The 11,399-nt window shown below is 34.4% G+C and overlaps 1 protein-coding gene across 5 annotated transcripts in view; it reads left to right on the top strand.

The window, feature by feature from the left end:
* The window catches only part of EPHA5 (EPH receptor A5), a 340,575-nt gene that overhangs the window by 106,568 nt on the left and 222,608 nt on the right, over positions 1-11,399 (top strand). The gene's annotated exons all lie outside the window — the stretch shown is intronic.

Below are 11,399 nucleotides of genomic sequence, written 5' to 3'. Positions count from 1 at the left end.
TTGGATTAGTTCATACAAAACAAAAATGGACATTTAAATTCATGATAGAAACCAATTAATTCCACATTTACAAAATATTATTTATTGCACTGGCTTTGTACATATTTTATTTGGGGTAAAACTTTAAAAATACTGGGGCACCTGGGTGTTTCAGTTGGTTAAGTGGCCAGCTTTGGCTCAGGTCATGATCTCATGGTTCTTGAGTTCTAACCTCATGTTGGGCTCTGTTCTGACAGCTCCAAGCCTGCTTTGGATTCTCTATCTCCCTCTCTCTCTGTCCCTCCGATGCTCAAACTCTCTGTCTCAAAAATAAATAAATAAACATAAAAAAAACTTCTAAAAATACTTACTTGAATACAGTGAACTTAACCTGTATTTTTTTTTTATTTCCCTTAATATTCTGATAACTTCAGTGGTTATTAATCTATTTTCAAAGTATATGTTTATGACAGTTACATGTTTGCCTAGATAAATAAATTATTCTCTGAAGTAGAATTGGTGAGTTGGATACTGCTTTTCAAATGTTTCAATATTGTTCTCTCATTATGCTTAGAAAATTTAAACAAAATAAATTTCTAAATGTACATCATGATAAAGAAAAAGTCATTTAGTGTAAGAATATATGCTGATGCTTAAAGATTAACGATTCTTAATAGATTAAACTGACGATCACTAGAAGAATACCTTTGATGATCTTGCAAGTAATATAATATTGATAAAATTGAAAACTTCATTGAAGGTAGATGCACTTTCTTTCATTATTCAAAAAAAATAATGTTTTATTTACTTTTTGAGAGAGAGAGCACAAGCGGGGTAGAGGCAGAGAGAGGGGGGTAGAGGATTGGAAGTGTGGTCTGTGCTGACAGCGGCGAGCCCGACGTGGGGGCTCAAACCTTGAGATCATGACCTGAGCTGAAGTCCGACTCTCAACTGACTGAACTACCCAGGTGCCCCCTTTCATTATGTATGAGAATGTAATTTATTTTAAGAAAAAGCAACATAGATACATTTTTAGGATATCATTCCCATTAATATATTTTTGCTTTTTAAGACAAGTACTTTCCTGAAAGAATTTCTCCTCTGTAAATTGAATGATAGTCATTTCACAACTAATGCTGTTTTCCTCAAGGTGACATGAATTACAATATTGAAGAATGAAGATTGGATATTAAGTAACAATGGGTTGATTGTATTAACCATTAATAAAACTATCTGTCTTCCTTTTGCACATTTGTTATAGTTGGTATTTAAAATAGAATTGTAGGGGCGCCTGGGTGGCTCAGTAGGTTAAGCATCCGACTTCAGCTCAGGTCACGATCTCACAGTCCGTGAGTTCGAGCCCCGCGTCGGGCTCTTGGGCTGATGGCTCAGATCCTGGAGCCTGCTTCGGATTCTGTGTCTCCCTCTCTCTCTGCCCCTCCCCCGTTCATGCTCTGTCTCTCTCTGTCTCAAAAATAAATAAACGTTAAATTTTTTTTTAATAGAATTGTAGTCCAAATATATAAATGACTATTTGATATTTTATGACAAATTATGAGTTAATCTCATCTTTGCTATCACAGGGCAACATTTTTCATGATTGAAGATTATCAAATAAAATGCAATAATATTTTGGTAGCTATAATTGTGGTAAGTATGTAGAAAGTGCTCTCTATTTAATTATTATGTTATTACTCAAGCAAAATAAGTCTATTTACATGATTCTCCCTCAACAACGGCTGTTGGAATCACATCATAGATCCTTTACTTCCCCCAAAAGATATCTACCTCTAGCAAAATTTGAAAGTTGTTTGAAAAGGACATTTGCCATTTGAAGTGCACACATACACTTTCTCTAGAGCAGATAAAAAGATGTGGAGTGAGGACCACAAATTTGTCCCATGACAAAAGAGAGTACATAAATTATTTGTTTTTGACAAAAAATAGAAGCATGTTTTCAATGTTGATTATTCATGAATGTAAATTGATTTCCATTATTCTTACTCCAAGACATTGAGAATGAAAACCGGCCCATAATTCATTATACCTAAGAAAAACAGTCAAAGGTTAGTTTACCAATTGGCAGAATGTAAAACAGGAGAGTCAGAACGAAGGATGAATGTAAATATGAAAGTATAAGACAACATCAATGAAAGTAACAAATTATGGAAAAGTCTCCCATTCACCCCAACATAGAAACGTGCACTGATCCATATTTTGAGTAACACTATTGGTGGGTGGAGCATACTTCTCAAGCTCTTTGGTTAACAGACACAACCATAGTCTATATTTAATGCTCCTTGCAAAATACGCTTTTAGACACATATTCAGATGTTACATACTATATTCCTGTATGAGTCATTCTAAATAATGTTGTATTTTATTTCATTCAGTTTTTAATCAATCTCAGATGCCAGACACTGGCAAAGGGTGGATCTGAACCAATTTGAACCTGAGCATTTATTTATTTATTTATTTATTTTTGCCAGAGACCTTTTCTTAGGCTATCTCTTTTCCTTAATATATACCCAGAGCCTCAACTCTGGTGTTATTGGTATTAGCTTACATGTGGCAATATGTCGGCCATTTAAAATATGTTTTTCTTCCAGTTATAAAGTAAATAAATAGGGGGGTGCAGTGTACAGCACAGGGAATATAGTTTGGGGTGCAGAATGCAGTTAATAATATTGTAATAATTTTGTGTGATGACAGATGGTAGTAAGATTTATCATGATGTTCACTTTCTAATGTGTATAAATGTTGAGTCACTATGTTGTACCTTGAAACTGATATAATATTGTATGTCAGCTACACTTCAATAAAAAAAATATGTTTATGCTAAGGCAAGGAGTGTGGGTTTGAAATATTATAGCCATTTCAAGACCAGTTAAAAATTAGAAAAGAGCACCAGTGTTTTGTTGCATCTTTGTTGATTGATGGAAGTAGGGTTACTAAGAAGTTCATTTCTGGTGGTAAATACTCCACCAGGTTTATCTGTTTATGTCTCAAGTAATGAAATTCTAAAAACCACAGCTTTTCAAGAAACAACAAAGTCTTCTATTATTATGACTCATGAAAAGCAAAATTATTGTTTTATTCCTTTTGCTTTCATAGCATATTAGAAATATTTTCAAGTGTCTGTTAATTGCCAGTTTGATGAATGCACAAATAAAAATGTGGAGTGAGTGTGTGTCTTCACTGTGGTTCTTTATACTAAGCATGTGAGACCTAGGAGAGCATGATCATACATAAATATACATTCCTGAAATTCCCATTAAAAAACATAAACCTACATTCTAAAAAGATAAAGAGATTACCAAAAAAATAAAGAAATGGTTAAAAGCCTGTTTTCCAAAACAACCACTATGTATCTTAAGTGGTATCTAGTATGTTACACTTTTGGCAGGAAAAAAACAATGTATAATAATTAGTGTGCTCTCAGTTGCATTTTACTCCCGTTAAAGATGTGAGTGGTGCAATACAGACAAGGCCTGCCACGGACAGAAATAGGCGTTGCTAACTGACAGATGTCTCTAGCCACCTCAGAGCTTTAGGGCCTACACACTCAGTGCCTTCACCGTGAATGAAAGTGGGGTAGCACTGTGCTGCCTGTCTGGATTTCCATCAAAAAAAAATACAGAATGACAGAAACAAAGAAAAAAGAAGGTGGTAGGTAGAGTTGAAGAAAGGGCATGAAATTGATTTAGCGAATGGTTCAACATTGACACTGTGGCCTTAATTCCTGAAAAAGTTTGTTGTGAAAAGGTGTTTCAGAAGAGTCTTAGTTTCTTGAAATGGATTTTTATGGAACCCTGTGAGGTGTTACGTTGTGCATTGCAATTGAATATGAAGTGTTAAGTGATGCCCTGCATCATATCTATACACATCTGCCAGAGAGAATTGTGTGTTTAATACACACTGCAATTTAATCCATTTAGACTGTTATTATATTGTGACAAGTACACTGAACATCTTTGTTGCATGAATGGAATTGCTAAACAGAAAGAGGAGACCCCATTGTCTTCCAGTTACACAGTCATGAGAAAAATAGGGGCAGCAAGCTCTTAATTACCATATTTCTATGTTGTAAAAGTAGGGCCCCCACAGAGGTCTCTTTGTAATGCAAAGGGTAGTGAAATTCTGAAAGACAAGTTTGAAAGGATATTTTGAAGGAAGGGGAGAATTCAAGGTCAAAACCCAAGAATTGGCTACATTAAACATCACAGAATTTCCGACGTACCCCAAATTTGAATTAAAAATATCATCAGAGTGAAAAAAATGAGATAGAAATAGTCTTCTAGTTATGCTTCTAAGGTATGATGGGAAATAAAATTTATAATTTTTAAAAAAATTATAAACTCATAGAGTTTTTTAATTCAAATTAATATTTAACTTATGTTCTGTTCAATTTTTATTATAATATAAATCAGTCTTTTTAGAATATTTTTGGTTCTATTTTCATTGTCAAATATATATTCACTGTATATGTATATTAGAGTTTAGAATTCTCTTAGTTTTAAAGAGAAGTTTCTGTATATGTATATTATGTATATGTATATTAACTAGAGTTTAGAATTCTCTTAGTTTTAGAGAGAAACTTTAAAGTTTAAAGTTTTATCTTGTTCTTTAACATGGATGGAGCTAGAGTATAATGCTGAGTGAAATAAATTAGAGAAAGACAAATACCATATGATTTCAGTCCCATGGTATTTAAGAAACAAGTGAGCAAAGGAAAAAAAAGGAAGAGAGAGAGAGAGAAAGAGAGAGATGAACCAAGAAACAGGTTCTTAACCATAGAGAACAAACTTATGGTTACAAGAGAGGAGATGGGATGGAGTGGGGGAGAAGGGTGAAATAGGTGAGAGAACTAAGGAGTGCACATGTTATGATGAGTACTGGGGGTGATGTATGGAAGTGCTGAATCACTATGTTGTACACCTGAAAGGAATATATGTATGTTAACTACCCTGGAATTTAAAAGAAAAGAAATGAAAAGAAATATAATTGCTTCCAATAAAAAAAAAATAATAAATAAAGAGACGAAACAAATGAACACACAGAATAAAAAGAGAGAGAGAGAGAGAGAGAAACCAAGAAACAGAGTCAACTACAGAGAACAAACTGATGTTACCAGAGGGGAGGTGGGTGAGGGATGGGTGAAATGGGGGATTAAATAGTACACTTATTATGACAAGCACTATGTATAGAATTGTTGAATCACTCTATAATACATCAGAAACTAATATAACACTGTATGTTAACTATGCTGGAATTAAAAAAAAACAGTAAGATTGAAAAAATGAAAAAAATAAAGTTATTGCTTTCTGCTATTCTGTTTATTTTGCCTTACACATGTGCAGGTTTTCTAAATTTGATGAAAGTAAAATATTATTTGAAGTATTAGTTGTGAAAACAACATTACTAACGGATTCCTACATTTTCTGAAATTGAAATTGACCAAAAAATTTTGGGGTAGAATAGGGTAAATCGAAAACTGAGCAAAGCAAAAATTATTAAGGTCATATTAGAAATCTTTTATTAAATTTTTCTGGAACACATAGTTATAAGTTCATGAATCTCTTTGTTATGTAAGAGTACAAGTTTAGAAATTGCTTTGTGAAGGCTTAAAAAGAGTAAAATTAGTTTGAATATACTAGGCACCAAATTTAAAGTGCTCTTTTCCCAAGATTGCTTAAAGATAAAAGATTTAGGTGGAGAAAGTTCTATTAGTTGATCTATTTAGCAAATGGGTCACCACTAACATTGCAGCTTATCTCCTAAAAAAGTTTGTTATGTAAAGGTGTTTTAGAAAAGTCTTAGTTCCTTGCAGTGAATTTTTAGGGAACCTTGTGAGGTAACACGTAGTAGTACATTGCAATTGGATATGAAGAATGTTAGGGAGCTATCTATAAAATACCTTCTATACTTGGCCAGGCCCTTATCTAATATTTTAATTAGCTATATAATATTTGGTGATAGATTCTGTGTAATTAATAAGGAACAATTATAGAAAACCGTAAGACTTGTTTCAGGATACAATTGTGTGAAATAGTATCATAAATTAACAGTGAATATATTTCAAAATATAGAACACTGAGTATTAGAATACCAATAATAGGAAATATAGACAGTTGATGAGTGATGCCATTCCTTGCAGTGTTAATTGTTTCTGTAAGTGTATATGTATATATATATATACACCAACCTAAATGTACATACAGTAAAACCTTGGTTTGGGAGCATAATCCATTCTAGAAACATGCTGGTAACATAAAGCGCTTATATATCAAAGCCAATTTTCCCAAAAGACTTAATGGAAATTCAGATGATATGTTCTACAACCCAAAAATATTCATATAAAAATGATACAAACTGTAATATGATACAAAATAAGAAAGAAAGTACAAAGTATAAAGAAAAATTAACTTGCACTTACCTTTGAAAGCTTTTTGTGGCTGGTGTGAGGGAGAGGGGAGAGAGGAGGGTTTTTTGTAGGATGACTATCACTACTGCTAACTGAATCACTGCTATCTATTGGCTCAATGGAATCTTTTTCTGCATGGGGGCCATTGTATATGCTTGCATGGATGTTGACTACAGTACAGTATTAATAAACTCTTATACTGTATTTAATGTAACTGGCAATAAGGCATCAGAAGAAAGGGTCTATATCCACAGGCAGCCTGACCTAGAATGAAGCAAAGCATTCCTAAGCTCACTCTTGTATGGAAAAGCAAAGGACTGTCCCTAGGTGCTTTGAAGTGGCAAAAAAATACACTAGCACCAGTTGTGGGCACCTTCCAGTGTTCTGAAAAATTACCGATTTCTGCCAAACACTGTGGTCTGAGACTGAGCATCCAAACATGGGAGATGATCACCCACAATCCCACAGCAAGAGAGAAAGAGAGAAGAACCACTGGCTCAGTTGTGATCATGTGATGTTAGGCATCACATACTGCTTGTATTCCAAGACATTGCTTGTTTATCAAGTTAAAATTTATTAGAAATGTTTGCTTGTCTTGCAAAACACTCGCAGAACAAGTTACTCACCATCCAAGATTTTACCGTATATTGCTTAATCTTGGTTATGCTTTATTTTTTGCAGTTAAGCAAATATTAATCTACCTTGTGAGGTCAGCCACATCTCAAAATGTATGAAATATTTCAAAGGAATACCAGCTACTTTGTTGACTGAGTTTTGAATAACTTGTACATGAAGAAAGGTATAGAAAGGGTATGAAGTTTATAGAAATAGGACCAGTGTAATTAGGGCTGAACTAAGCTATCATTCACACTTGCTTCTAAAGGGATATGACAAAACACACACACACACACACACACACACACACACACACACACGGGAAGGTATATAGAAAACAAATGTATACAAGCAATTTATAGATTCAAACAAAGTTCAAAATCACATGGAAATGAGGGAGAAAAGGAATGATTAATGTTGGTAATCTCTTGGTGTAATATTTAACTTTCTAGTGAGACTCCAAACAATTACCCACAAATGAATAGGACCTAAAATTTAGAAAGGTTAGTTGAAGTGGTTCTAACATTTTATACAGAGCTTCTTTTGAGGTTGAAGAACTTCTTTGGATAATTTGCTTCTGAGCTATTTGGTATCTATATTATATTTCTAAGAGCACTACCAATTAGTATATAAGAAACACCTTTCTCTGGAGTTATTTGGGATAGTGAAATCACAAGTTGAAATATGTATGCAGAGGGGCACCTGGGTGGCTCAGTCGGTTAAGCGTCTGACTTTGGCTCAGGTTATGATCTCTGGGTTTGTGAGTTGAGCCCCTCATCAGGCTCTGTGCTGACAGCTCAGAGCCTGGAGCCTGCTTCCGATTCTGTGTCTCCCTCTCTCTCTGCCCCTCCCCTGCTCACGCTCTGTCTCTCTCTGTCTCTCAATGATAAATAAATGTTAAAAAAAATTAAAAAAAATAAATATGTATGCAGACATAAACTCTGGACTAAAAGATATCTTCCTTTTTTCTTTAAAAAATTATTAAGCATAGTGGGACACCTGGGTGGCTCAGTCAGTTAAGTGTCAGACTCTTGATTTTGGCTCCGGTCATGATCTGAGGGTCCTAAGCCCTGTGTCTGGCTCTGCACTGAGAGCACAGAGCCTGCTTGGGACTCCCTCCCCTCCCACTCCCCCCACTCGTGTGTGTGTGTGTGTGTGTGTGTGTGTGTGTGTGTGCGCCCGCATGCGCACGTGCGTGTGCAGGCATATGTGTGAATACGCACACATGTGCATGCATATGTGCTCTCTCTCAAAATAAATAAACATTAAAATTATTTATTAAGCATAGCAAAGAGTAAATAGAGAGAAAACAGATGATAAATTAGTTTAACATTTAGTACCCAGAAATTTACAAGGGATGTGGGACAAAAAAATATAGCTTGAGAGGAAGATTTCTAGTAATTGTGGAATATGTTATGGTACTTGTTTTGATTTACTAGCCTCGGATTTTTCTGAACAGATGGATGGATTCTGAAAACATGCTTTTGAAATCATTTAGTTCGTACAGTTTTGTATATAAAACTCTCATTGCCCATGTAAGATTTTCCAATAGGACAAAAGTGGGGGAGAGAGCTTTAATTAAAACCTTAACTATGTTTTCATGTGCTAATTTAAAAATATTCTCATCAAAAAAGTGCTCACCTCAAGTCATTAGTTTTCACACTGATTAAGAACTGGGCATGCGGTTTTGCTATTTTCTGCTACATATATTGGAGGTTTTATGCTGATTATTTCTTATCATCCCATAAGAATGATATCTTGAGAAACTTGCTAATAAATCTGCAAATTTAGTACCTTATTATTGTGGTTCTAATTTCTAAAACCTAACCATAATGTGATTTCTTGTTAACAGCTTTTTTAAAAAAATAACTACATTCCTCCCTGTCAGAATAAGAAGCTACTTGTGTGCCGTGATTGAAAAATGTTGAAACACTCTATGCCTCTAAATAATTCTGAATGCTCTATTTTCCACTTCTTTGATGGAAGAACTCAAGATCACTCTTAAAGTTCACTCTTATAAATATTTTCTGGTAAGAGTAATCAGTTAAGCTTTCATCAGCCATCAACACATTAGCAACACCCAAGAAATAAAATTCAGCAAGTTTTGGACAAGGGACAGTTCTGCAAGATGGAGCCCTAAAGTAAGAATCAGTCAAGTGTTCCATATAAACCATGTATAATTTTTTAAAATGGGGATAGGAGGAGAAAGAAAAGAGTACAGGAAATGAATTTATATCATGTCTTCTTGAAAGTGTATTTTACTACGATCACAATATTTTAACTAAAGCAAAAGTTCTATGTGCAGTATTTTTAATTAATCAATGGCTTTAATGTCTTGAAAACTTGTGAAATTTTCTGAGAAAATAATTTCTTTGAAGTCTGAAAAAAGCTTGCCTTTTGACAATTGTAATATAGTGGGGGGAAAATTACTATCTTCAGTAGGTCAAGAATGTTTTGGTATGCATATTCTCTGTGACCCGCTTGCATAATGAACCATATGTCTTACCCATGCATGTACATCTAGTTACAAAATTCCCTTATGAAATTTTTATATGAATTGACTATGAAAATAACCCCAAGTATCTAAAGATTCTTTTCTTATGTTAATATGAAATCTAGTTTCAAGGAGAGCTAATTGCATTTTCCCTTAAACTTGAGGCAATTCAAGTAGTCCCTAAAGGTCTACAAGCATTCATAAACATTCAGGTTCTTAAAATTGTGCAAGAAAAACAATTGAGAAGCATGGCCTTACAAGGTAAAAATAAACTCTGGTCACTTAGTGCCAATAAAATTCTAAACACAAATGCAAAAGTAGCACTCTTCAGCAGGAGTAGGAAATTTACAAATGACTTACATCAATTGTCAAAAATTATCATTGAAATAAAACTACAAAAAATATCCATTTGAAATTATGGACCACCAAGTTTACTTGGATCACAGTTGAGGAATGCCAACCAGTTGTGTCCATAGCATAATTTCAATGCTTAGCAAATCTGGTTCTTTCAAGGAATGATGACCAATGACCCTCAAATTTGACTCAAAATTTCAAATAATCAGAAAAATCAAGAGCTCTTTTATTCAATTGAAGGTGCAAACTTTCTCATAAACACAGTTAACTAGATTACAGATATTGATTAGGTTAATCCTGAACAAACTGAATGGTCACCATAAATGCCTTACGTGGTGTTACACTCCAGCGGGAGTCCATAGAGATTCTACTGTATTGAGAGCAGCAAAGCAATTATTTTTAAGCACTTATGTGTATCTTCAATTTGCTGGTATATCAGTCTTGCTTAAAAATTATTTCCTAGAATGTTTTCCCCCCAGCCTTTTGTGGTTCATTCTACCCTATGGTTTCCAAGAAATTTACCACAGATCAATACATGTATTTGGCTTTTAACATAATGGAGGTGCATGGACTTAGTGACGAGTTGAGGCATTGAAACAGTTTGAATCAATACAATACAATATGTCTTAAATTCAGTGGCCTAATGCTCTTGTTGCTCTTACTTTCTGCTTTTACTCTCCATGTGTTTATATACTTGTGAGAAATAAGGAATTGACCAGGAGATCATTGAATCACTATGAACAGCCTAAATTCAGAAGTGTTGCATGCCTCAGCACACTGTACTCAGTTTTACCTCCTGCCTGCTCTAGCTTATGAAAGATGAATCTGCACAGAGGGACAACGGACACTACCTCGGAAAGCCCATATGCCGATGACTGTGAATAGCATCGGTAATTGTACTTACTGCTGGCAGATTGCCTAACAAAGTGTTTGACATTCCAATAATACTGGTATCATGGGTATAGGCATCTGAGAGCTCTTCCCCATTTTATGTCAGGAATGTATTTAAAAACTCATTTGTTTTAAGGAACAGAGAAATTGAGTTTTTTGTTTTTTAAATATGTGTACTTTTGTCTCTTAACAATGTCACTGTGGGTACTGAGAAAATTCTTTGTCCATAATTCCAAGCCCTAAAAGTCATCCTGTGTAGAAATTTGAGTTTGAATTCCAATTCTTAACTGATAACAGTAAATGCCTTGTACCTAATCATAAAATTGATTTGAAGTTACATTTTTTTTCAATACAAGAGCTTTATTAGAATCAAGAGCTTATGAATTAATGATTTGAAGGACTATATGTAGATGGGCAAAAGATCCCTAAAAAAATTATTTGAAAAATCAACATGGAGCATTTTAACCATAATCAAAGCACTGCATTCACTTAGAAACATTTTTATTTAAAACACTGAAGGCAGGGCATCTGGGTGGTTAAGCGTCCAATTTCAGCTCAGGTCATGATCTCATGGTTTGTGAGTTCCAGCACAGTGTCAGGCTCTGTGCTGACAGCTCAGAGCCTGGAACCTACTTCAGATTC

This window comes from Panthera uncia, chromosome B1 (genome assembly GCF_023721935.1).
Source record: "Panthera uncia isolate 11264 chromosome B1, Puncia_PCG_1.0, whole genome shotgun sequence".
Lineage (NCBI taxonomy): Eukaryota > Metazoa > Chordata > Mammalia > Carnivora > Felidae > Panthera > Panthera uncia.
Note: the sequence above shows the minus strand (reverse complement) of the source record. Positions and strands in the feature narration are given on the sequence as shown.